Source organism: Squalius cephalus (genome assembly GCF_949319135.1).
Source record: "Squalius cephalus genome assembly, chromosome: 7".
In the NCBI taxonomy this organism is placed as follows: domain Eukaryota; kingdom Metazoa; phylum Chordata; class Actinopteri; order Cypriniformes; family Leuciscidae; genus Squalius; species Squalius cephalus.
In genome coordinates, this window is record NC_137128.1 from 16,442,804 (window position 1) to 16,470,439 (window position 27,636).

The 27,636-nt window shown below is 38.8% G+C and overlaps 1 protein-coding gene across 4 annotated transcripts in view; it reads left to right on the top strand.

The window, feature by feature from the left end:
• The window catches only part of tnk2b (tyrosine kinase, non-receptor, 2b), a gene marked incomplete at its 3' end in the record, with an annotated part of 99,669 nt that overhangs the window by 4,424 nt on the left and 67,609 nt on the right, over positions 1-27,636 (top strand). For all 4 annotated transcript variants that reach the window (XM_079877283.1, XM_079877285.1, XM_079877287.1 and 1 more), the window contains one exon: positions 15,547-15,739. The remainder of the gene's footprint in view (positions 1-15,546; positions 15,740-27,636) is intronic.

Genomic DNA, 27,636 nt, shown 5'->3' on the forward strand with positions numbered 1-27,636 from the left:
TAGCATAAGTTAACCTTGGAATGTATTACTAACCAAAACTATGGGGTGAGTTTAGCCTTTAGAAAATGTGTTGTGTTGTGTCACCAGATAGAGATGAGTATCCAGTTGCACTATGAGGCAACGTATTGATTTCTTTCATTTTACAATTGAATGGGTTGTCATGTCACTTTCTGACTGATTGACCATGGGACACATCTGTATTGTGGATAGAAGTGTTTTTCCCCCCAAGCATTCAGTATACCGTAATACCTCTTTGTATCATTAGCAGTGAAACCAGGATGTTGAATAAGCTTTTTCTTATTTGATCAGATTCAGATTAGTCTCCAGTTGCCATGATCAAGTGAGTAGGTTCAGGAGAGACACTGTCAGTCTGTTGACTGGCTAGTCAACCATCACCATTAAAACTTAACCCTTAAAACTCATCTTTGATCACCAAAATGACACATTTAAATGTCAATTGACATAATGTAAATGACATAAATTAAATATTTTTTAAAATTGAGATTCAATAAATTATTGAACAACACATGATGGTTATTGATGAATGTATCTTCCTCAAAAGATAAAAACTGACAAACAAACATAAAAGTTTGATCGCTGTCTTCCCAAATATATTTCTGAACTCTGAAGCCTTTATTTTATGTTTGTAACAAGTAGAGACAATGCATTTTTTATTTTATTTTATTTTATTTTATTTTTTATGTTATTGCATGTTTTGATGATGAAATGGATATATGCTCTTTGGCTACTTTATTCAACTGTAATGTTTAACAAAACATTGTATTCAATATTACTTTAGCCGCATCATTTTTTTTTTCAACGGTGAATTTGAAACAACAACAAAAATGAATAGAATTTTTAAATAAAAGGGTTTTCAGTAAAAAAAACATTTGACTGGTTCAATCAAACAACTGCGAATGGTAAATAAAACAGAGCTGGGATTATTTAAAGGGGTCATATAATGCCATTTTTGTACAAGCTAATATGATTCTTTAGGGTCTAAATTAAAAGTTTGTAATATACTTTAATTAAAAATTCTCATTAGTATTGTAAGAAAACACAAATTTTACCTGGTCAAAAACAGCTCTGTTTTCAGCACGCCGTTTCAGTGCATGTGTCTTTAAATGATAATGAGCTTTGCTCACCCCGCCCCTCTGTTCTGTGGGTACACCGTATCTAACACAATAACCACGTGTTATTCGTTATAAACGTGTGATTATGAATTATATTGAGAACGTCGTACATAGAAAACATGCCGTAATGTACCCTGAGTGTAAACCTTAGACGCATTCATTGTGAAGCCTGCAGCAAGGTTTGCAAATTTCGCAAAGATTAATATAAATACTAATATAAAGGTTAATAAAACATTACACTCACATCTTCTGGAGGTTCAGCAGTAACACGTTGGTACCGATCCGTTTTTTCTCGTTTGTAAAGCTGTCTGGTGTGAAATGATTCGCGTAAACATGAAAGCATGGACGATCGTGGGGAATCCCCGTGAGGGAATCCCCGCGTCAATCCTTTGGGCATATCGCTTCAAAAACAAAACTCAGCCACTGCATCTTCAACGGCTCAGATTTAGGAACATCCAAATGACTGCTGTGTTCCTTATTACATCTAAGAACAGAACACCACAATCGCTTAGACGCCATTCTACTCCAGCATATCAACAATGGCGGACTACTATGACGACGGCTGTCACAAAACCACTGGATGGATTTTAATCATGATAGGATGGTTGTGTACAGGCACTGCCAACAGACATTTCAGTGCAATCAACTTGTAAAAGTGCATGTACCATTATATGACCCCTTTATTTAACTGACTGCTAAAACGCAAAACAAATTTTTAACCATGACATATAAAACATAAACATATATAGCTTCCATATTTTTATTCAAAAAGATGAGTTGATCTACATGTTCAGGTGAGAGCTGAGTGCGAAAGGCTTGCTGCCTTATTAATTTTGTTCTAAAGTAATCTAAAAATGTTCTACATTCTGTTGAGCCCCAGTATAACGTCCCGACGCACAAACAATCACTGCAAGAATAGATGCTCTCCATGAAAGGATTGCCTCTTGATTAAAGACAGCGTGTCGAAGCCATTCACTATGGACTTGTGGACCTTGCTAACCACTATGTAACACTAACTTGCCATCACATCACTGAATGGGAAATTCACAGCACAGTATTAGAGACACACAGAAACTATCTTTGACACCACTGCATATTTTTGAAGACATTTTTCTGTCAGTTGTCATATCAGACAACAAGGTGCTGCCATAACCAATCAGATTTTTTTAAACCCACACATTTTTGTGATTAATCATCGCTGTCATGTTTGAGTACTCGGGTACTCATGCCTATCCTTAGCAATAATGTAAAGTTTCTGGTGTATATGCACCCCATGATCCGTTAAGGGTGTAATATCTCTTCACTTAGAGTTTGGTCTTTAAAAATATTATTCTGCAGTAGAACATTATTAGCGTTGCCTCCTAGATTTTAAGACGATTTTTTAAATTTGAGTCACTTTATAACACCAAGTTGCATCTTCACTTGTTAGTGGGCGGCAGACGCTGGACACATTTGCATTGAAATCCCCGTGCTCTGCCTCGTCGAGCATGTTGACAAATTATACCATTTGACTCTTTTCAGGTCGTTTTTTTGCTTGTAGATGTAGCATCCAGGTTTAACCAGTAGTCTTGTGTATCATGTTGAAACACGATACTCAGAACACGTTAATTGTTTCTCTGTTGTGTATTAAAATTGTGTTGTCAAGAGTACCAGATCTTTGGTAACAAGTCTCGCTACTGAAATTTAAAAAATGTGACGATGCCAGCATTTCTGCAGTACCGGTAGTACGGAGTACAGGTATATTTGATACTCCCTGACAGACGCCTGTGTAAGCGCTCAGTGAAGAGCATCAAAGGTTTCTATTTACTATGTGTTTTTGAAAAGTTGATCATTGCAGCCAATCACAGACATATCTGTTGAGCGCATGAACGCAGTGGCCAATCAGAAGTATTTAAGTTAGTCAGAATCTGCTGAACACTGCTCAAAAGACCAGAGCTTTCGCTCACTGCATGCTTTAGAGTTCTGCATGCTCGCAAATCCTTGGAAATGCAATGTAATTAAGAGATTCAATTGTAGAGAAAAATTGCATTGTAGACAGCTTTTTTGATTATAGTTTTGCATGAGTGTAGATCCAGTGAGCAGGCGCTTAACGTAACCTAAAGGTGATGATACACAGGGCAACTTTTTGAGCAATATTTCTGGGCAATGTTGCCGTCAACGGGCAACCAGATGAGACACAGGGTCCACGACCGATCTAAATTATCCAGATTGAAATTTATTGCCCATTTTCAATGGGAAAGTGCCCAAACAACAATCGCTCAGCAAGATTGCCCAGCAACATTGCTCAAAAATTTGCCCTGTGTATCATCACCTTGAGAGATTGACAGCTTCAGTGATTATAAAAGGAGCTCTCTTTGCTTGCTTGTATACAATTAGAATTTATTTTTTTCATGCAGCTCTGGATACTGAAAAATCTGTATTTAAATGCACGATTGAATCCGAAAATGACAGTGATATAACTGTCATTTTAACGTAAAGACGGAACTAAACAATTTGTTACTGTATATCAAAATAGAACTTGTTCCTCATTTTATTACTATTTTTTTGCTTGATCTTTTTATAAACAATGTTTAAACCACAGACTGTAAAAAAAGATGGACGACACCCCTTCACTCTCTTCCATTGGTGAAAAGTGAAGCCGCCAAAGTCCTAATATGGCGCTGACACCTTGCACAGATTTGGGACCTGCTTCTGCCCGGTAATGAACGTGGGACCTGAGTCTGTGCAGTTCTGAGCCGGAAGTCAAATAACGAACTAAGATCAAACTTATTTAAAAAAAGAACACTTAAACTTAAATCGGCGTGATTTAAAAACTACCTAAACTGACAGAAAAAATCAGTTTAGGTTTAGTTAACCAAAAATTTTTGGATTTTTTTTTTTTGAAGTGTAATTTGATTGTTTGTTTCCATCGCGTCCCATTAGACTACACTTTATGACCTATATTGGGACCAACCACCAGGGGGGCGATCGAGGCGCTTTGGCTTCACTTTTCAGCACTTGTGTGGCACGCTTGGTTTAAACATTTGAAGTAGTGTAGTGTTGCACGATATACCGGTACTAGAAAGATATCGCAATACCCAGCAATGAAAATCGGTACGATATGAAATTTTATTAGTACCGGTACTTTAACAGTGACAGCACTCTAAATAATAAGAGCAGTATTTCTTTATTTTGTAATATTTTTATTTTGCAAAATTATTTTGTGAAATTGTGCAGAGCTCTGGTTCCACTGTTTTACATTCACTAAACAACAGAAGCAGAACAGTAAAATATTCACGCACAACGCTTGACAAAGAAACATGCATGCATGAGAACCTAAAGCTCTCAGATCTGAAGCACGCGCTCGCCTTTCAAGCTATGTCTTTAGTGAACGTAAACCATTTGTAAAAATAAATCGTATGTGTTTCATTGGGTAGCCTACGTGCAGGTCTTAAAGGGCCTAATTTTCTGTGTTATTAATGTTAATGAAACAACAACAGAAAATAGACAATCACCCAATGCTTGAGTGAATAAATTTGATCTAGCCTATTTATAGTTAATTTATAGGGTGAAGACTTGATTTTTTTCAGCTACAGTACTTGGTCTATTTAACAGTAGCATTCAAAAAAGAAATTAAGCACTATTTATTTTATTTTTCTCTCATAGTATTTTTCATATATTGTTTGTAATTTGCTTTTTTGCTTATTTTTTAATAACAAAGATAAAATTAAATTAAATGTCTATATTATAATTATTCGCGTGCAGCCGTCATAGGCAGCCGTGCTCGAGCGCAAAACCTCAACACCCACCCCCTGTCTGTGATTGGTTGGAACACTATTTATTTTGGTTTTGAGTGGTTGGTGAAACCAACTGTTTTTGTGTGCAGATCTCAGAGCCTAGGCTGCCTACAGAGTCGTGTTTTTTTGACGGCATGCTTATGGGGCGGGCAGCTAGCGGATCGTTAGGAAAGATTAGATGAATCTGATCATTTATGTTTGGGCCTGAAATCGCTGATACAACCTTTAACATGATTGATAATAATGTCAATGTTGCAAACATCTTTGTAAGGACGTACACACTGGTATGTAATTATTATTATTATTATTTTATTTAATAAAGGGGAGGGACTGGTCAAAAAGCAGGGCAGGAAAGTTCTGTCATATTTTTCAATTAGGCCTACTTTTACTGTTTTAGTTTTTTTCCCATGGTATCGGTATCGAGGTATTTTAGTCTGGTATCGTAGTGAAGTCATAATTTTGGTATCGTGACAACACTAATTTAAAGGCTACATGCTGTTTAAATGTATTATGTACTTATAAATTATATTTTTTAAATTTGTTATTAGTCTGTTACAGTAGTTTTCCATTAACTGACATAGGAGCCAAGAGTGGTCCTCCTCCCTTGTGAAGATGACGTTATGCAGCTCATCACAGATGTAATGATGAAAAGAATTACTCAACACAGCTTCCTATGATTCAGCATTGATGGCAGATGTGTAATGTTTGTATATCACCCTCTAAAAGAAGTGGATGAATTTCTTGCTGTCCCACACAGTCTGAGTAGTCAGGCTGTTGCTTTATCCTCCATTGTTCATGATACAGTTACAGACTCCTGCATTCACTCTGTGTTTATGTAAGAGCCTGAAGTTCATTTTTCAGATACATGAGCAACCTGTCAACCAACCCCCTGCCTGTGGCTCTGTTTCTTCTTATTTGCCTATCAATAGTTTTAAGCACTGTCTCTAACTTATGAGTGAAGCTGTTGTTCATGCTTACTTATGATTCATAAGGTTCGTGCTACGGTTTGTGCTTGTCAATTGTGACATCATGGACCAAATTCAAACAACAGTGACTTGCTATAATCCTTTCTGTTTAGTGTGTTTCTGATTTTTTGTTTGTTTTTTTGTTCAGTCGCAAAATTTAGGCTAAATTCTATGGTTTTGAAAGTGTTAATTTATAGGGCCACGTGTTATACGGCATGCTGTACCAGCACAGTACAGTGGTATAATATAATTTCAGTACCTAATCTGAACGAAAATGTAGTACAGTTCAACACAGTTCGGCAATTCAGGCAGTGTGACATGAAGCATAAAAGTTAATTTGAGATTAATTAAATGGGTCAATGACATGTAAGAGTGCCCACCACAAAGCAAAGTAAAAACCTTTTAATGATATAATTTAAAACTCCTATTTTTGTTCTATTTTGATGAACATTTGCAGTGTAATAAATTTTATTTGTATTTAATATTTTATTTAATAAGTTAATAGTTCCAAACAAAAACAATGAGCGTTGTGCCATTGACAACGCAGCGTCTGTTTTCCCCACCATCCTTTGGTGTTACATTATTTGATCACATACTTACTCATGCAAATGCTTTTAAACCATTCAAGTGCGATAAGACAAAAGAGAACGCAGTGGGGTCAGTGAATTTCTTGTCTGTGTGACACACACACACTCGTGCGCACAGAATGACATTCTGAAAAAACACACAAAATTATACCAAAATGGCTGTTTTGTCGAGTATCCTTGCAAGCACAGTCTTAAATTAGTTAAATGAAGTCTTAAATGAACGCAAAGAGTTGGGATTAATCTATATTTAATTTACAATTTATGCAAGGAAGACTATGAAATAACTTATTCAATTTCGGTATATATCCTACCTGAAAATCTTAAAGCACTGTTTACAGTGGTTATATGGTTACAGCACAAGGTTGCATGGGTCAAAAACAATAACATTTTTTACAGGGCAAGTAAAAACTGGTCTGACTGGGCCAATAGAAAAAATTGAAGGGCACAGGCAAATGTGTCATTTATTATAACAGGTTTATATGAAGATTCTTTTACAGTTTTTCTCGATTGCTTAAACACTATAACCAGGCTTTTGAACTAAAATTTCAAAACCATAACGCCATTTATCAAAAAGCACACCCATTTCCCTAAACTATAAACACTATTCCCTGTTTTGACACATGAGTCAGATTTGTTGAACTGTCACTGCAAAACTCTACACACAAATCCCTTCATTTCTCATTGCCTAGACCATGTTGTCATTTAGAAAGCACTAGCATTCCATATTGTTCACTCAAGTCAGCACAGCTTCAGCTCAGTTAGCACACAATTACCCAGGTGGAAACACTAAGAGTCAAAATTTAACACACATCAATCAGAACCTTCAATAGATAGATAAAGGGCCCAAATCAGTTTATTGGGGTTTGGAACAAGATCCAATGGATCCAGAAAGACATGAAGGAAGAGGGATAAGAATGAGGAGGAGGAAGGACAAGGACAAGAAGACAAGCAGTCTCAGATGAAACTCAAGCCACTCTAGTTGTCCATGTCTTTATCAATGGTATGACTATGAGGGAGGCTCGGCTACGAGTAAGGCCAAATTTGAGTCGCTTTACCGTCGCCTCGAGAACCTTAGAGAAGGGAGGTGTGGTGGCAAACAAAATTCTATCACTGAATAAGAGACATTTCCAATAGTCTTTGATGAGGTTTATTTTCTTGCAAGAAAAGGCCAGCAGTCGTACAGTCACACAGAGTGTGACAGTGAAGGGAGGGCATCCTTTCTCCTTTATAGTCTTGACTCCCAGAATGTTATCTTTCTAGACAAATGATGGTATTTCAACCATATGTGAAACATTCTTAGACGTGTTCATCATATTGTATCCTTGAGTGGAGGCCCTCCTGTTACGTCCCAACACTCTTTACCATTCCAATACAATTCGAATTCCATATTAGAATAAGGTTTGTGTGTGTTCTTTTACTGTCATATGTTGGTCACACACATCTTACTGTAAGTAAATATAAAAAAAATTTAGAGGAGAGAGTAAAAAAAAAAAAAAGAGTAAAAAAAAAAAAAAGTAAAACAGAAAAAAAAAAAAATGTGTGTGTGTGTGTTTTCTGTGTATGAATAAAAATGTGCCAATGTATCCACTGGTTGTGTCTTTTGTGTTCAACATGTGAAAAGGTTTGTGATGGGGGACCACAAGCAACATAACTTACCAGTTTTGGAAATGTTGTTTTGAATTTATTGCACCATGTGTCTTAGACTATGTTGTAGTGTGTGTGATTTTGAGGGCTTGTGTGTCCTGTCTGAGGGCAAAGTTTGGTTTTTCAGCAAGAGTGAATGGTTTTGAGTGTAGAGCTTCATTTTGACCTGAAAATAGGATGTTTGGGGAATTGGGTGAGACGTTATGGATTTGTGTTTACAGTTTTGAGAATATGAGGCATAGTTTCAAGAAATGTGTTTAAGCAATCGAGAAAAACTGTAAGTTCACTTAAAAGAACTTAAAATGAGTGAGCTCTTAACACGTTATAGTCACATCTATTTCGATCTCAAAATTCCGGCCAGTTGATAATACCTAGAATATCAAAATCGACTGCTGGCAGTAGATTCCTCTCCTATTTATGACCAAAACTCTGGAACAATCTTCCTAATATTGTCTGGGAAGCAGACACACTCTGTCAATTCAAATCTAGACTTAAAACACATCTCTTTGGCCTAGCATACACATAACGCATTATAGACTTCTATAATTCAATGTTAGGCTGCATAGATTAGGTCCTCCGGAACCGGGAACACTTCCCATAAATCTCACCATTCAAGCAATCCACCCCGAATTGGTGCTAGTTTGAAAGTGAAACTAAAATACTTTCAAACTAGCCATGGGCGCGGATCGAGCAGAACAGAGCGAGTGTTTTTTTTCTTAGGAGTGAACTGAAAACGCTTGCTCTGCTCTGCTCTGCTCGCTCTGCGCCCGTGGACACATGTGGCTGTGCGCATTTTAGTTCCGCACCAATATGAATGATTGAGCGTGCGGACGCGTGCATTTTATATTTGCCTTTGAATTAGCGATTTAAAAAACCCCGCCGGTGATACCGGTATTAATATACTGCTTCTGTCTTTGTTGTTTCTACATTAATTTGGCAATTAATTAGTTCAAATATTTAATTGTTTAATAGCACTAATATATATAATACTAATAATTCTGATAGATGAACATTTTTTGGTGTAGAAAGCAAACAAAGTGTTTCTAGATTCAAAGAGCTTGCAAAAAAAGAAACCACTGTTTGCATGAATACCAGGGTTATTATAGTTTTGCATTTTTCATTAGTTTTTATTTTTATTTCGTTTTGACTTTTTGTTTTCAAATTCAGTTTAGTTTTAATTAGTTTTTAAAGTGGGTTTGCTAGTTTAGTTTAGTTTTTATTTTTTGAAAATGCTTAGTTTTAGTTTAGTTTTTATTAGTTTTAGTGTTAGTTTTAGTCTTTTTTTGTAATTTGGTTATTTGTCAGGGGCAAGATTCAAAAAGGTCAGAAAAAGTATTGTGTAATAATAACTCAACAAAAACATCATACAATTTTAGAAAAAAAATCACACCCCATTGAAATTCCTTTACCTCTTACAAAATCCACACACCGTACCAAAAATCTAAACATCTTCTATACAGAATTCACACCCTATACAAATACGTTACCACAGCTGTACAATTTTCACACCCTATAGGCTATAAATTTACCCTATACAGTCAATAGCCTACTCATCTGGATTGAAGCAGCAAACATTCAGTGTAAAAGCAAAAAAAAAATGACATAACATTATTTAGCCTAATATTTTAATCACAGCTTATATAGTGTTTTGACATCGACAACCACAACCAAAAAGTGCATTTTACCTCAAACTTGCGAGAAGGCGCAATCGCTTCTCGGGTCGACATTAACACACTGACAAAATTATATTCAGAATTTCAAATATTTTTATACCACTTTTTAATGTGTGATTGTGTAAAGGTGTTCACGAGATAGAGATACCAACCTTTCGCGAACTTAACTTGCTTTCAACGTCGAACGAACACTCGTTCTCATGGAGACGCGGTGTGCACGGAGGGGAGGGGCTGTGTGTGTGTGTGTGTGTGCGCACGCGCGCGCATGTGAGAGACGCATGAGTGACAGAGATACGGAGTAGGAAAGGAAATGCAGCTGAACGAATACACTGTGTGTTTTAAATAGCGTTAAAAAATGAAAGACCTTGACAAAGACGAAAACTAAGGACATTTACTCTATAATTTTATTTTATTTTAGTTAGTTTTGCCAAACACACATACAGTTTTAGTTAGTTATCGTCTTTTTGTAATGCCTCGTTTTTATTTTTATTTCAGTTAACGACAATGTTTTTTCCCACCTAGTTTTCGTTTTTTCGTTCGTTTTCGTTAACGATTATAACCTTGATGAATACCTTGTTTAATATGTAGTAAAGGTAAGGTGACATGGCTATTTACTGTTATGGAGAGCTTAAATCTCTCTATGGTACAGTGAATGACTGCTGTTATTGTGGCACAGTGAGCGCAGAGCGCCATGGCACTGTTCCCTCATCGTGGTGCCATGATGTCAGTGACACTCAGTGCTTTGAAATGTGCTCAAGCACGCAATGTCTGTGTGTTGTCATTTTGTCTAAAAGTTGTGCTCTGTCATTATTTGGAACCAACAGTGTTCGCCTACAGAAATGAGATGATTAGTGATAGTTTGGTAAAGCAGTTTCCTCCCACAACGCCCCAAACACAGCCCTTTCCCTGAACTCTAATTACATAATGTTTGTCTTTCGGCTGAAAAAGTCAGTCATCTGCCGTCAGTCCTCACAACAAGTTACCCAGGACTGCAGAGGAAATGGTCCACTGTGTATGTCTGTGTGTGGACAAAAGTGTTCTTTGTGTGCAAGAGAGTAGAATGGGCTGGTGTGTCTGACGCTGAACTGCCTGTTCCTCGCTGTAGGTGGAGGTTTGGTGGCCATGTGAATCAGAATGATTCAGGTCAAGGCGCCTGGTGGCATTCCTAAGCCTCCCACTGACTGGTGACTGGGCACAGACTCCGCCCATCGACCACTATCAAGTCAAGTCACCTTAATTTATATAGCGCTTTTAATAATATAGATTGTTTCAAAGTAGCTTTCAAAGGGAGATAGTTTTAATGAAATTGAAGAGATTGCTGTTTCTCCATTGACAGCTGACTACCACTTTCAGTAGGGGAACAATATGCAAGCTCCATGACCAATCCCTGTTAGTCCAGCACAGTACTTGTTACAAAGTTTTTTTTTTTATAGGTATAGTTAAGCGTAAGTGTTAAACATTATAAACCCTGTGGGTCTATTTAAATCCTTCTGTTTATCATGTAGTAGTATTATTATTTATTTAGCTATTGTTAACAACAACTCTTTATTTATTGGCAAGCAACATGGAACAAATTTCATTCCGTTCCGTTGGAACAACTTAGAGCTTAATAAATATACGTTTCCTGTGAAATAAATAATGAGTTTTTATCGACAGAAAATAATCAAATGTAAAACAACATTGCATGTTCTACACTGTATAAATTAAATCTTAATAATCCTACTAAATATACTAAAGAGCAGTGAGTGATTTTCTCTTTGTCTTTTGTTGTTTGGCTAACATTAAGGACACAGACAGCAGCAGGAATGTTAGGCTGGTGTCACTTTAAGACCAAATGCACGGATCCAATATACTGAAACGCATGCAACTTATTTCCCAACCGTTTATGTTCACTGAAGTCATAACCGACTGTTTAAGCGAATTCTCACCAAGCTGGGCATTTTGACATTTCTGTGTTTATTTGACCGTTTAAATGCGAGCAAAGTATATTTTACTTGTCCCTGTTCCACAGAGTCTTTCGTGTCTTAATGCAGTATTAATAACTCCTCTTATCGAGCCAATTCTGCAGTTTAGCAACGGTAGACAGCATTTTACGACAGTCACTGATTTAGTTGATTTGGACATTAAGTTTGGACTTTTAGGGAGGAACAAAAGCGCACCGCTGTGAAGGAGAGAAATGCCACAGACCTAGTTATTTGCTGTCATTGCTGAAGAGTTGCTGTCGTTGCAATATCTCCGCAACGATGTTGCAAATTAATTTATTTTTCAGACACCCAGTAGAACTGCCAGACCTGTGAATGTAGTGAAGTAATTTTAGCTGTGCTTAGAAACATTTCTCGTCTTCAAAATGGATATTTCATCTTGCTTGTCCTCAGAGTGGATATTTCTCTGATCCCGCTGCGAGTGACAGAAAACGAATGCATGCAAGGTCTGCGGTCGGTGAAATGAAATGGTTTTCTGCTCTAGATATACACTTAATTTATCTATTTTAAATCATAACATTAACAGAACAGTAATTTGAATGTAGCATTTTGTAAAAACATAAAGCAAAACATAAATGTGAAAAAAAGTAAACTACTAGTATTTCCATTGGCGTCTAACAGCAGCAGTATTTACGTAGTCAACTAGTCTCACACATCATTTTTAAAATCATATGAAGTTTTCAGCCATGTGTGTTTTGTGCATCACAAAAAGTAAAATAATGGGTGCTGAGTGGTGTAGGGTAATGGTGTGAATTATTTGTTGAAAGACACTGCTTGGGGTCTTTGTGTCAGTGCTAGATAACGAGTGATATTGAGAATGGCGTACAATGCCCAAGGAGAGATCTCACTTTCAGTTTCTGCAGTTTCTGTGTAACCCAGTCTAGTTCTCACTCATACATTTTCAGTGATAATAGTCTCGCCAGCAAATTCCCTCCTTACTTTTCATCCAAAGTAGTTAATTTATCTGTAAATTACCTACCTAAACCTGCATGTATGGCTTCTGTCTGGTCCTAATCAGAGACCAGATGCCTTCTGAAAACAGTCCAAGAGTCTGTCTTTGAAAGAGTTAAAATACTATTAGCAAATGTTCTTGGTTTGACTTTGTTTAAAAAACAAGTGTGGATTATTTTCTCTGTTTTTGTCTCATACCCTTTTTAATCAAGCAATATACAACACAATTGTAAAAGTTATCAGCTCTATTCATTTATTTATTTTTTTCAAAGGTGCTTTTGCTTGTTGTCCCGAAGAACATATTTCCAGGCTATGGTAAACACAGCTGTAGGGTGTCTCTGTGGGATAATTACAGTACATTCAAATGAACTTTAAATGCTGTGAGCCATTTAATGCTGTGCTCATTCCCAGCAGGCCTGAGCTGTATGTGGGTGTGTAAGTGTATTCATACAGATTGGCGTCAGAGTACAATCAGCAGTGTGCAGGAGTGATACTATCAGCTCAGGCTTTTTCATAAGAGTTGACAGGGAGTACATTATAAATATTTGAAATATATGCAGCAATGAAGAAAACATGGGTGGTGGGCTGGGTTGAAAACATTGATTTCTCAATTTTACTTGATTTTCACTTCAAATCATAAGAATTGATATTTTAGTCTGTATTGTTTTCAACTGATGCGTGAACAAAAGCGCCCCTCCCATCCAGTGAATCACAATAAGTTTTGTGCTTTGTTGCTTTTGATATGAAACAAAGTTTAGCTTTCAAATTGTCAAGATAATTACAAAATTAATTTGAACCTTCAATATTATAGTAATGCACCAACTGACAGGGTTCCCTGTATAGTTTACGAGGGCTGGGTAAAAATAAAATAAAACATTGATTTTTCGATTTTAATTGATTTTAATTTTGATGAACCATTATCGATTCTTAAATCCCTAGAATTGATCTTTTAGTCAATGCTGTTTTCAGCTGATGAATGAACAAAACTTTATATAATAAATTTGTTTTGAAAAACAAAGAAAATTTATTTCAAAAAAATTGTTGACACACACAAGTACCGTCCCCCTTTACTTAATATACACATCAATTGTAAGAATAATAGGCTACTGATGAATAAATAGAAGGCCTAAGGTAAGGCTTTAAATAGCAGTCCCAAACTAGTTTTTGTTAATACAATTAAGTTGGTATGAGCCACCACAGTCATTTAAAAATACACAAAATAACACAAAGTGGAATAATCCAGTGTTGAAGCTTGCCTTTTCAAAGAGGAAATGGATGCAAAATGGCATATTTGTTTTTTGAATCAAATTTATTTCATAAATAATCCAACCAGATCTGTCAAGGTCACACTGGTGCCACTACCAATTTGCCTGACTGATAAGCACCGTCGTTTCTGTTGCATATCAGAAACATTAAACGGCAAATGCGCCAAAAGCGGGACGAAACTGTGTTACAGAAACTGTGAACTGCACCACGCGGACCATTTATCAGGTAGGCCCAAAAGACAGCGCAGTGTGAGATTGAGCGAATCCATTGTTCACTTGCTGACCGGTCTCGATCATGCGACTACTAAACATCACTGTGTGATCCAGTGAGAAGCTCACTGAGTTTGAGTTCTTCAGTACAAGCCAGAAATGTCTTGGTGATTTAAAGTTTAAAGCCTGATGAAACATTGTGCTACAACGATCCAGTTTGAAGGCTTTTCAATCCACAAATCACCAACAATTACCATGGATTTACTGTAATAACACTAAGTTCACTAATTGTAACCATGGTGGCAGAAATGTGTGATATATAAAATTTTATTATATTAATTATGTAGACATGAAGAACTTTTTTTTTTTTTTTCATCACCAGCCACTACAGCTAGTGGTTTTCCAAAGTTACTAGCTACTCAGCATTTTCACTGGCCAACATTTTGACATAGAAACCATAGGGAAAAACTGCCATATAGATATTTCTAATATTATCTCATAATTTGGCAGCTGGTATATTTGGCTGCTGTCGCTTTAAGACCTGATGCATGAACCCATTATTCTGTTTTATATTGCCAATATACTTTGTGCACTCACTTTGGATGTGAGCACAAAATCTGTGGGAATGAGTAAAGTTATGCTCAATACGCGCAATCCCTCACCAAAATTCAAGCCCTGTAACACCAACAATCATCCAGAGCAAATAAAACAAGTGAGTAAAGGGACGCGGGTTTGTGTGTCAACTCGCTGACGTAGAAACTAGAGAGCGAGAACACGCAGCTGGTATTGTTTATCATGCGGAAGAGTTTTAGATATTTCAGTATTGATATGCATCTCAAAATCTATATTTTTGACAACACTAGATTGCACTTAGTTTATTATTTCAGATGTCGTTTTAAAAGACTACAATTGAAAAAAAATTATATTACCGGTATGTAAAATTCAACCTGCCAAAGTGGCTAGTAGAAGTGACTGCTTTACACGGCACTGCTGAAATCCACCCACATGTGGCGGGTTGGTGGGTGTTAATGTCAAGCCATATATACATGTATTAAATGAGCAATGAAATATAATATTGGTGTTTTCTGTTGTTAAGCTATAGCAGTTTTTGTGCATTACTGTTTTTTTTATAACCAATACCATAGAATTTACGAGGCTAGCCATGGTAATGAGGTGCCATGCGTGGTTTTACCTGTTTTTTATGATCTTCAAATGTATGATACTATGAAGAACCAATGGTTAATTTAATTAAAAGAGTCCTAACTCAGTCAAGTGCTGTAGAACTTTGTGGCACTGGTGCCACTGCTCTCAAATGTTAGTCTGGAGCCCTGTAATAATCCAAATTTTTTTTGTATTACAGTTGCAGTGGATCCACATGGACGGAGATGTGCACGATGGTGTGATGGACTTAGCAGCCTGTGAAGTCAGCCACTGCACAGACAGCCTGCCTGCACGCTGTGTGTGAACCTATTGCTGTGCAACACACACACACACACACACACTGCCCATAAAGCTAAAGCAACCAACAGTCCTCCTACATAGCGGACAGCTGGGTAAGTGTACTATGCATTGTGCTCATGTCATCATAAAGGTGTGTTATCTGAAAATAAGTTGAAGTGTGTGTTTTTTGTCCAGGGGGTATTTTCTGTTGTAGCAATTTCGTTTTTTGAATGAAAGCTGGTGTTGACTTCAGTTATGAGAGACGTGGCATTTGGAGCAGGCACTATTGTGCGTCTATGCATGTGTGTTCTTGCATATGTATATCACTGCACTGCGCACATGCCACGCAGCTCCCATCCATCATTAGCTGTGCGGAGGGTCAAATGGACAACGAAGGTGAGGGCTCTGTATCTTATTACTCCGTGCACTGAAGTGCCTGGAACTCCGTCATTTGACTCTCTGCTCGCCCATGTTATCCAGAATCAAACACCCTCCGTGTGGTCCGTAGCCTTGACCTGCCTCCTCATGTAGCCCCCCTGTAGTTGCTTCGAGATCTGTCTCTTTTACCTGATTTGGATGTACTACACTCCTCCACTGTGCAAACACACCCAAGGGTGTGCTTGTCATGTTATTTGTTTCCTTTATAAACAGAAGGCAAACATGTCTGCCCCATATATCTGACTATTTAGAGATATTGTCTCTCAAATCACACCACAAAGACTGCACTGTGCTGTTTTGGGCTGAGATAAGCCCAAAGCGCATGTGTGTGTGACTGTCTGAGTGCCTGGCATAGCGTCATGGTGCAAAAGTTTTGCAGTCAGTGAAAAACATCAGTCTGTGCTCTCAGCACTATTTGCTGAGAGGAAATGATCTCTGGCTGAGTGTAATTACTGTACGCTTATCTACTCTGCATGCCTCCCTTCTCAGTCAAACGGCACTATAATTAGAACAGGGTTTTAAAGAGTTCATTACCGACACTTTTAGATTTTTATCTGGAGGTGGAGCAGTTCTGACATACACCTGCTGAAATGCCTTTGTGTGTGGGAGAGCGTTTGTGACCATATGCATGTCGCACAGTTCATGTCTTCTGGCTTGTCGAATTCTGGATCCAGAAAATCTTTTTTGATTCTGATATACAGTGTTGATCTTAGGGTTTCTTTTGTAGCAAGGTGATAAACTCAATCTGTGACGTTCACATCAGCTCTGCTTCTCAATAAGAATATGTCCCTGAGCGTTTTTTTTAGAACAGAAGGGAGGCTCGCAGAGGTTGGGGGGTTTAGCTCCCATCAGGGGAAGTGTGTTTATTTTTACCTCATAGGAAGTGTATGTCTGTGTGTGCCGAAATAGCCACGAGCGTGCTTCTTGTGGAGTGGTGTTGCGAATGCCTGGAGAGACTGAAGAGCCAAGACTGACAACTCTGGGGCTCAACTCTGGGGCTCTGCGTGGAGGTACGAGGAAGGAGCTCAGAGCATGATGTTATTTTAACCCTTCTATCTGTCACTTCCTGTGTGTCGCCCATGCCCACCCCCACCCCCACCCCATTTCTCTGTCCACTTATTCAAATGGACCAGCATTGCCTTACAGTGCCCCCACCTCAAGGACATATGTCAGTGGTGACAAGGCTTCCTGGAGTGCTACTAATGTGGTCCTTGGCAGTGATTTGGGATGAAGACCGATGGGATTTGGGATGAAGACCGATGACACCAGACAGAAGGAGTGAGCAGGTTACAGAATGATAAGATAATTCGCTGTGTGACATATAACAGAGCAGGATATGATGCAATAGGCCAGGTCTCTTACAGAGAACACCTCTGTTTTCAAACTAGCACGCCCACACATGCACAGTCACTTTGTATATAGTACGGCATGCCAATGATAGCCACCCACACAGTAAAAAAATCCATTCATAAAAACAGTGCTCATGCCTGCTTATGCACCACAGACAAAATCACTGTTAAATATGTTAAAGTACTAAAAGGAACAGTAACAGATAAAAAAAAAACTCACCTTTTCAACATAATATGCATAAGTTTTTTCCTTTTCATTGTGTCTCCTTTTATGTCTCTAACCCTCACTTCCTGTCAGCTGACTGTCTGCTCACCTGGCTTGGTGTGTCTCTAAGGACCTGGTTTAACTCAGTCGAGTAAACACTAAGCCCATGAGCTCATCCTTGTGTGTTTAAAGGGATAGTACAGCCAAAAATGATATTTAACCCATGATTTACTCACCCTCAAGCCGTTCGAGATCCATATGTCAATCTTTTTTCAGACGAACACATTTTCAGTTATTTTAGAAAATGTCTTAGATCTTTCAGTGGTTATAATGTGAAGCTATGGGGTCCACCTCCTTCAAGTCCCAAAATGTGCATGCATCCTTCACAAAAGTAAACCATCCGGCTCCAGGGGGATAAACGAAGACCTTCTGAGGGTAATCCGTGCGGTTTTGTCGTAAAAATATACATATTTAAAACTTTATAAACGAAAATAACTGGCTTCCGATAGCGGTCGACGCTCGTTCACGGAGATGGATGCTGGCGTAGGACGTAGCGTAGGAAGCGCCATGACGTAGAACGAACGTGACAGCGCAGCCAGAGAGCAGAGCAAAACAAAACTCTATGTTCGTTCTACGTCACAACGTTATTTCTAAAATAACTAAAAAAATGTTTTAGTTTGAAAAAAGATTGACATATGGATCTCGAACGGCTTGAGGGTGAGTAAATCATGGGTTAAAGATCATTTTTGGCCGAACTATCCCTTTAACACTCATGCATAGTTACAGTGCTGCTTTTGCCTGTTAACTTTAACAGTCACAAATGCGAGCTTACATGCATGTCAACAACCGTATTTTGCTTAAAATTAGACTTTTGTCAACCAAACACTTAAGATGTAAAATATTTACTTGAAGTACCCCCTGAGATTGTCAATATTTCAATAATAACACATTCTTTCTTTCTCTCTCTCTCTCTCTCTCTCTCTCTCTCTCTCTCTCTCTCTCTCTCTCTCTCTCTCTCTCTCTCTCTCTCTCTCTCTCTCTCTCTCTCTGAAAAACATACTGTAGATACTGTACATTTAAGCGAAATACAGAACACAGACAACAGGGTTGACATTTTATCACATCACTTTATTAACAAATCAGTTTCATCACAGGATATTTGGTAAAAATAACTAATTTTATATAAGGAAAAACACAGAAATACTGAAGTCTTCTGCATAACAGGATGTCTTGATATGGGGTCAAGAAAACTTTCAAAAGCCGCACTGCATGGTTAAAAACCTGCAAATAAAAATACCATAGCATTAATGACAAAGTTCCCCAGCATCCCATCTGGCAAGTGACATAATTGACTATTATACTGTACTTAATTGACTTAATTATACTGTATACACTTGAACGAGTTGCTTTCAACCAAGTATCATCTTTCCTGCCTCTGAACAACCAGCTGGATGTCAACCAATCTGGCTTCAAGAAAGGGCATTCAACCGAGACTACATTACTGTCGGTCACAGAAGCCCTAGATCGCAAAAGCTGCTTCCAAATCATCAGTTCTTATTCCCCTGGATCTGTCTGCTGCCTTCAGCCCCTTTCACACAGCGCTTTGAACCCGGGAAATTGCCGGCAAATTGCCAGAGTGCCTTCTGTGGATTGATGCCGGGTTGGGGACCTAGTAACATTGCCGTGTTCAGTCCCGGAACACGCGCTGTGTGAACAAAAGCCGTAATAATGCCGTGTCGTAGTGATGACGCTGAAGCCAGGATCGTTCGCCAGCTGTGAAACGGTACGTAATGCGCAAGTTTATGATCGAATCAGAGAAAAAAAATGCACAAGCGTGGTTTCTCGAGAGAGAAATCGCAGCTCATAAGCAAACTTAAGACGCTGCTGAGACATTAAAGTCACATCGATGTCACGTGTCTTTACGGGATTTTTACGGGTTGTGTGTGAACGCACTCTGTGATTCCGGAAAAACACTGGCAATGTGAATGAACCAAAATCAAAAGAACCCGGGTCAAATCCCGGGTCACTTTATCCGTGTATTTTCCGGAATCTCTGTGTGAAAGGGGCTTTCGAGACTGTGAATCATCAGATCCTTCTGTCCACCCTCTCATCAATGGGCATCACAGGAACTTCCCTCCACTGGTTTGAGTCCTATCTCACAGGTAGGTACTTAGGGTCGCATGGAGAGGCAAGGTATCCAAAGCACATCAACTGACCACAGGGGTTCCTCAGGGTTCGGTTCTTGGACCCCAACTCTTCTCCATTTACACCACATCACTGGGACACATCATACAGGCACATGGTTTCTCCTACCACTGCTATGCTGATGCCACACAGCTCTTCCTCTCATTACAACCAGATGATCCCACAGAAGCTGCACTGATCTCAAGCTGTCTGGCAGACATCTCGACATGGATGAAGGAACATCACCTGCAGCTCAACCTGGCAAAGACTGAGCTTCTCTGCCTCCCTGCCAATCCGTCTCTACAGCACGACTTCACTATCAGCTAGATTCATCATCAATCACCCCATCAAGGTCGGTCAGAAATCTCAGAGTAATATTTGATGACCACCTGATCTTCACAGACCAAATTACAAAGACAGCTTGATCATGCAGGTTTGCACTGCACAACATCAGGAAGATCAGGCCTTTCCTAACTGAGCATGCAACACAACTTCTTGTCCAGGCCCTGGTAATTTCTAGGCTTGATTACTGCAATGCTCTTCTGGCTGGACTTCCATCATGTGCAACTAAACCTCTACAAATGATTCAGAATGCTGCAACCCGTCTTGTCTTCAATGAGCCCAAAAGGGCCCACGTCACTCCTCTGTTCATCTCTTTGCACTGGCTTTCACTCGCTGCTCGCCTCAAGTTCAAGGCATTGAATTGACGCTTTCTTACAGATCTACCACAGGCTCAGCTCCCTCCTTGTTTCAGTCGCTCCTACGAGTCTACATCCCTACTAGAAGCCTACGATCGGTCAATGAGCGACGGCTCGTGGTACCATCACAGAGAGCCACAAAATCACTCTCCAGAATATTCTCATTCACGGTTCCATGCTGGTGTAATGATCTCCCCACCCTCATCCGGAATGCAGAATCCCTGGCAACATTCAAAAGACAGCTGAAAACCCATCTCTTCCGTGAGTACGTAACCTCATAAAATAAAAAATAAAAAAAGAATTAAAAAAGAATTCTTCCCTTTTCCTTGTATCCTCCCTTGTCTGAGCAATGCCTGAACTTTGTATTATGAGCACTTCTTGCGTTGCTTTTGCCTCTTGACGATGACTCGCTTAATTCAGTCCTCATTTGTAAGTCGCTTTGGACAAAGGCGTCTGCTAAATGACTAAATGTATAATGAGGTAGTAGATTTGACGTAGATTTTGCTTTATCGTTTAGTTTGTGGTATGTAAATATATCCAGCTATCAGGACTGCTTAAAGTTACTAACACAAGTAAAAAATTAAATGAATGGATGAATAAGAAAATCACAAGCTTAACGTGTTGAAGTTGACATTGAAGACACATTACATTAATACTACAATACATATTTTTGCGTCAGGATAATTATTTGGAAGTATTTATTGAGCCAATATGTAATTCTCAAAATGTCCAAATTTCAGATTTTTTTTTTTTTTACCGTGCTGCTGGTGGATATAGTTATTTTTAAGGGTGTTCACTCTTTACAAGAACTTAAACACTTTTTAAGTATAACACAAATATTTATGTATTAACAGGGCTAGACAGTGCAAGCATTTTACTCGCATTTGTGACAAAAAAATAGATGTGTGTGTGAACTAGGGATGCACAATATATCGGACACCATATCCGTATCGGCTGATATATGTAAATTTTGAATGTTATCATGATTGAAAATTTGGCAGATATACACTCACCTAAAGGATTATTAGGAACACCTTTTCAATTTCTCATTAATGCAATTATCTAATCAACCAATCACATGGCAGTTGCTTCAATGCATTTAGGGGTGTGGTCCTGGTCAAGACAATCTCCTGAACTCCAAACTGAATGTCAGAATGGGAAAGAAAGGGGATTTAAGCAATTTTGAGCGTGGCATGGTTGTTGGTGCCAGACGGGCCGGTCTGAGTATTTCACAATCTGCTCAGTTACTGGGATTTTTTCCCATTTCTAGGGTTTACAAAGAGTGGTGTGAAAAGGGAAAAACATCCAGTATGCGGCAGTCCTGTGGGCAAAAATGCCTTGTTGATGCTAGAGGTCAGAGGAGAATGGGCCGACTGATTCAAGCTGATAGAAGAGCAACTTTGACTGAAATAACCACTCGTTACAACCGAGGTATGCAGCAAAGCATTTGTGAAGCCACAACACGCACAACCTTGAGGCGGATGGGCTACAACAGCAGAAGACCCCACCGGGTACCACTCATCTCCACTACAAATAGGAAAAAGAGGCTACAATTTGCACGAGCTCACCAAAATTGGACAGTTGAAGACTGGAAAAATGTTGCCTGGTCTGATGAGTCTCGATTTCTGTTGAGACATTCAGATGGTAGAGTCAGAATTTGGCGTAAACAGAATGAGAACATGGATCCATCATTCCTTGTTACCACTGTGCAGGCTGGTGGTGGTCGTGGTGTAATGGTGTGGGGGATGTTTTCTTGGGACACTTTAGGCCCCTTAGTGCCAATTGGGCATCGTTTAAATGCCACGGCCTACCTGAGCATTGTTTCTGACCATGTCCATCCCTTTATGACCACCATGTACCCATCCTCTGATGGCTACTTCCAGCAGGATAATGCACCATGTCACAAAGCTCGAATCATTTCAAATTGGTTTCTTGAACATGACAATGAGTTCACTGTACTAAAATGGCCCCCACAGTCACCAGATCTCAACCCAATAGAGCATCTTTGGGATGTGGTGGAACGGGAGCTTCGTGCCCTGGATGTGCATCCCACAAATCTCCATCAACTGCAAGATGCTATCCTATAAATATGGGCCAACATTTCTAAAGAATGCTTTCACCTTGTTGAATCAATGCCACGTAGAATTAAGGCAGTTCTGAAGGTGAAAGGGGATCAAACACAGTATTAGTATGGTGTTCCTAATAATCCTTTAGGTGAGTGTGTATGTTTCTTCAAAATGGCTAAAGACTGGGGTTGAGTTGGGCAGGTAAGTTGTGTAACATGCTCTTATTGGAAGGGCCTTGTCTTCCTAATGTTGTATAAGGCAGATCTGAAGTTCTAGCAATGTGGTCTGTGATCAACTGATCATTGATCATAACTCCAAGGTTTCTAGCTGTCCTGGAAAGAGTTATGGATGACGAACCAATCTGAATGGAGAAGTTGCAATGAAGTGAGACCACAAGCAGTTCTGTCTTCGCAAGGTTGAGCTGAAGGTGGTGGTCCTTCATCCAGCAAGAAATATCTGTCAGACAGGCTGAGATGCAAGCAGCTACCTTCGGATTCTCTGGCTGGAATGAGAGGTAGCCATGTTTCTGAATGACAGATCCTAGTGATGGCATGTAGATGAAGAAGAGAAGTGGTCCAAGAACTGAGGCCCTGAAGCTGAGATTGTTCGCCAGCTTTGTGTAACGGTATGCGATGCATTAGTGTACGACCGAATCCGGAAAAAAATGCTCGAGTGTGGTTTCTCGAGATCGAAAGCGCAGATCATTAGTAAACTTAAGACGCTGCGTAAAAAATTCCACCAAGTGCATGACTACAATGGAAAGAGCGGTAGCGGAAGATTAGACTGGCCTTTCTACAACCTATGCTACAGCCCATGTACCCATGTTGTTCAAAGCAATGCAAACACTTCCGCTGTTGTACCACAACATGTTTTCGATGTTCTGACATCACGTGTCTTTACGGGATCTTTACGGGATGTGTGTGAACGCACTCACAGATTCCGGAAAATCACTGGCAGTGTGAATGAACCAAAATCAAACGATCCCGGGACAAATCCCGGGACACGTTATCCGTGTATTTTCTGGAATCTCTGTGTGAAAGGGGCTTTAGACACCTGAAGAACCTACCTGAGAGGTAAGACTTGTATCATTGGAGTGCGGTTCCTGAGATCCTCTTCGCAGAAAGAGTACTGAGGATTTGGAAGCTGCTCTTTCCAGCCTCAGAGCTTCAATAACCGCGAGTAGGGCAGTCTCAGTTGAGTGTCTGCTTTTGAAAAAGACTTCTTGTTGTCCAGGGGGTTGTTCTGCGCAAGAAGGGTAGAGACTTGTTTGAACATGATTCGTTTAAGTGTCTTAGCAATGAATGGAAGAAGGGACACCGGGTGTAGTTTTCTAAAAGTGTTGGATTTAGAGTAGGTCTCATAAGCATTGGGGTTATCCGAGTCTGCTTAAATGCTGTGGGAAAGGTACCAGTGTGAAGAGAGGTGTTGATGGTGTGAGTGAGTGCAGGTACAACTAAAGAAGTGGCTTGAAGGAGATGAGTGGGGAAAGGTTGAATCAGAAAGAAAGTAGGAAAAGATGAGTTTGGAGACTTCTGCATTCGAAAGCGGACAGAGGTAGGGGATAATGTGTGTGTTTGCTGTTAAGATGTGTGTCGGTTTGTGGTGTGGAAAATTGGCCGCTGATGGTGGTTGTTTTATTTATGAAGAATGTTGCAAAGTTGTCAGCTGTTAGGGTTTATGAAGAGAGGAACTAAGAAGAGAGGAAAAAGTTTAATTGTTAGGAAAATGTTAATTTAGTTGTGGTAGTATGTACTCTTCGCAGTAGACATATTTGCAGAGAAGAAAGGGAGGAGGGACTGGGAGTGATACAAAGAAGTTAAAGGGGACCTATTATGCCCCTTTTCTCAAGATGTAAAATAAGTCTCTGATGTCCCCAGAGAGTAGCTCAAAATACCCAACAGATCATTTTTTACAGCATGTTTAACCCTCTGGAGTCTGAGCTGTTTTCTGGGCCCTGGAGGTGTTCTGACATGCTCTGACATTTGTGCTTTTTTCAGTTATTTATAAACATGTTAATGGCAAAGGTGTAAATTCACTCTATATAGCACAAACAGGGCTACCAAAATATCTGATCAACATGCATGTATATGTTTTAATTTTTAAGAGAATAATGTTTATGCGTGGTTATTGGAAAAAATAAAAATGAAAGTTGCAGAAATAAGGCCACAAAACACATACTAAATATGTGGCAATAAGACTTTTGACTAAAGGATATCATCGCCTATAGTTTTTTCTTCAAAATTATGTGAAAATAGTCTTGCTTTATCGTTCACATAAAACCATACATTGATTTAAATTGATGTAAAACAGGTTTTGCTTGGAAAGCCAATATGCGAGGGGGGCGTGAACGAGGAGTGGTTTTCACCTGAATTACCACCCACTCTGCATAATGATGAGCCATTCACTCAGGTGTGACAACTGACTGAGCCACAATGCAAGGACCATTTAAGATTTTGCTTACATCTATCTTGTAAATATGTTTTGCTATTTTATTAAAAAGGTTACAATTACAACAATAATTACAATTTCAACAATATTTCAAGTGTACTCTTTCTTTGTAAAAAAAAGATTATAGGCCTACATTTTATCTATGTATTCATTACTTTGAATATAGCCAACATTGGAACAGCTAACATCTTAGTTGATGACTTTATTTTTGACAAAAATAGTAGGCTATTTTATATATAGAAATTGCTAAACAAAAGCTTATTTGACGAGGCAGTATATTCTACAGTAAAAACTGTACCCAAATCTACTAAACAAAATGTTGTCTTTCATATTTCACCTGACTGTAACGTTGTTTTCATGAAATACGCTTACACACGCTTAAAATAATGATAATTAAGTGTAAAGATAGGTATTACTGAAAATATTTGGTGTTTGGGGTGAGGATTGGGGTTGATCCATTTATAAAGTAGCTGTTTTTTATTTATTTTTCTGATGTGCACAAATAAGCGACAGGTATCATAAGATTTTCTTCTCCATGTTCCTTTTTTTCTATTCTTTTATTCGTTCATGCATGTAATAATGAATGAATGAATGAATGAATGAATGAATTTATGTATGACTTGTGCAATAAATAAATAAAAAAATAAAAAAAATACGATAGGCTATTGACTCGCGATCTTCGCAGTAGGCTAGTGAACGCACCGGAGAAATGCACATTTATTAGGCTACATAGTTTTTTTAGTTTTGGATGGTTTTGTTTAGAACCAGCTGTAAATGTAAATATATTTCACATTTTTTAGACATGTGAGGCGAGTAGGCTACGGTCTGGTTGATGATCTCCAGTTCAAGCACCTTATGTTGTGATTGCTAGCATATATTTACTTTAAATCCAGGAAATTTGTTAATGAAAAAAATATTAAAATTAAGATACAATTGATACAAAACGAAATTCGTTTTAAAGAAAGGATTTGTACTTTCTGTTTTGAGGTATCTGTGAATGTTTGAAAGTCAACTGTCACGTAATATTGTTTTTTGCCAGCTGTGGTAAACAGCGCGCATCTATGCCCTTCATTCATTCATAAACAGAAACCTGAGAAGGAAAAACTTACTAGTATTCCTCAGCTCGTATTCCTCGTATTCGTCATTATTCCTCACAGCGCTGCGTTGTAAACAAGTAATGTTCTGAATAAACTGGTGTTTTGGTTTTCTTGTGCTGATGATAGGGGCGTTCACAGGATTGCTTGGATTACCTCAGCCATTTGCGTTTGAATAGCGTGCGCTCTCTGTGGGCGGAGTCACGTTACATTTGAATTAGCTCTAATGAGGTCGACTGGAATCGCTCTCTTTTAATACAGATTTCACAAGATGAGAATATTTGTTTTTTATATAAATTACTTCATTAAAAAGTAGAGAATTCAAGCTTCATGCCTGTGTGTCTGAATGCCTGTTTGACTGAGTATTCGCTAAGCTACAGTTCATTTTCGGACGCGTTTCAGAATGGACTACACGGACAGAGAGAAGGCAGAACTCGCTTCGTGTTTATTTTTCTTTATTTGGCAAAACTTTGTTTTTATTGTGAGTATACACAAAAATAATACACATTTAACAGAATCGATTGATGTATGAAACTTGTTTTGTAAAATCAAAGTCAAAAGAGAATTTCGGGTCTCAATCAACTCATAAGGAAAAAAATCGAGCAGATCACGCCGGCGTGATCTCAGACCCCTGAGGGTTAAATTGTCACTTTTTGGTGCTCAGAAAAACGCGCTGTTTTAGTGTGTGCCCTTTAAATGCAAATAAGCTGCTGCTGCACGACACAGGGGGCGGAGACTCACGAGCTCGCGCTCAGTCTCAGGACAATTTCATCTCACGGAATGATGATAATATCAGAAACTCTCAGTAACGGTGTTCAGTTCGAGTCGGACAATAATGCCTACAGAGTCAGAGTGCTGTATGGATATGAAGCAGGTATAGTTTAGTTTAATTACGGTTATAACGTATTTGTCATCTGCTAGTATGTATCCACTATTAATAGCCTACAAGTCTGCTGTTTCGGACCAGGTCGAATGATGATCAAAAATATACTGATGAGTTTAATAAAGTTTATTGTACATCACACAAAAGATGAAGCGTCAGTTTTACTCCAGAAAATCACTGTAAGAGCTGAGTAAACACAGTATAAGAAGTGCGCAAGTACATAAAGGAATTTCGGTAGAGTTGAGGGAGCATTTTCTTTGAAAACAAAATAGTTCCACCTCGTCTTCAGCGGCTGCCTCAGATTTCGGGAGTAAATAGAGAGAGCTATGTGGATTAATACATCCAGCCACACAACATCTACAACGCTTGGGAGACATTCTCGTCAGTGCAGCAGCTGTGAACTCGATCAGGGCAGGTCTATGTTAAAACGGCAGTGTCTGTCAACACTCGTGGGCGGGGCCTGTGGCTTTAGTGACATCACTAAAGCCGCATTCTGAAAACAAGTCGTTGGGAGACACTGCTGATGATTTATGGGGATTAATAAAAAAGGAGTGAGTGGATTTTTATCACTATTGGGTGGTTGTGTACACACACTGCCAACACTCATTTATGTCCAAACAGCATGCAAAAGTGAATTTTGCATAA